Below are 529 nucleotides of genomic sequence, written 5' to 3' on the forward strand. Positions count from 1 at the left end.
GGAATCTACCTACCAAAACAAACACAGCAATTATATGAAAACAACTACAAAACACTTTCCAAACAAATAAAACTGGATCTAAACAATTGGAAAGCCATTGATTGCTCATGGGTAGGAGGAGCTAACATAATAGAAATGACAATTCTAGCCAAATTAATTTACCTATTTAGATTAGGTCTAGATCAACGTCTCACACCCTACACCAAGATAAATTCAGAATGGGTGAATGACTTGAATATAAAGAGGGAAACTATAAACAAGTTAAGTGAACACAGAATTGTATACTTGTCAGATCTCTGGGAAAGGAAAGATTTTAAAACCAAGCAAGAGTTAGAGAAAATCACAAAATGTAAATTAGATGGTTTTGATTATATTAAACTAAAAAGTTTTTGTACAAACAAAAACAATGTAGTCAAAATCAGAAGGGAAACAACAAATTGGGAAAAAATCTTTATAACGAAAAACTCTGACAGGGGTCTAATTACTCGAATATACAAGGAGTTAAATCAATTGTATAAAAAATCAAGCC

Source organism: Gracilinanus agilis, chromosome 6 (assembly GCF_016433145.1).
Source record: "Gracilinanus agilis isolate LMUSP501 chromosome 6, AgileGrace, whole genome shotgun sequence".
Lineage (NCBI taxonomy): Eukaryota > Metazoa > Chordata > Mammalia > Didelphimorphia > Didelphidae > Gracilinanus > Gracilinanus agilis.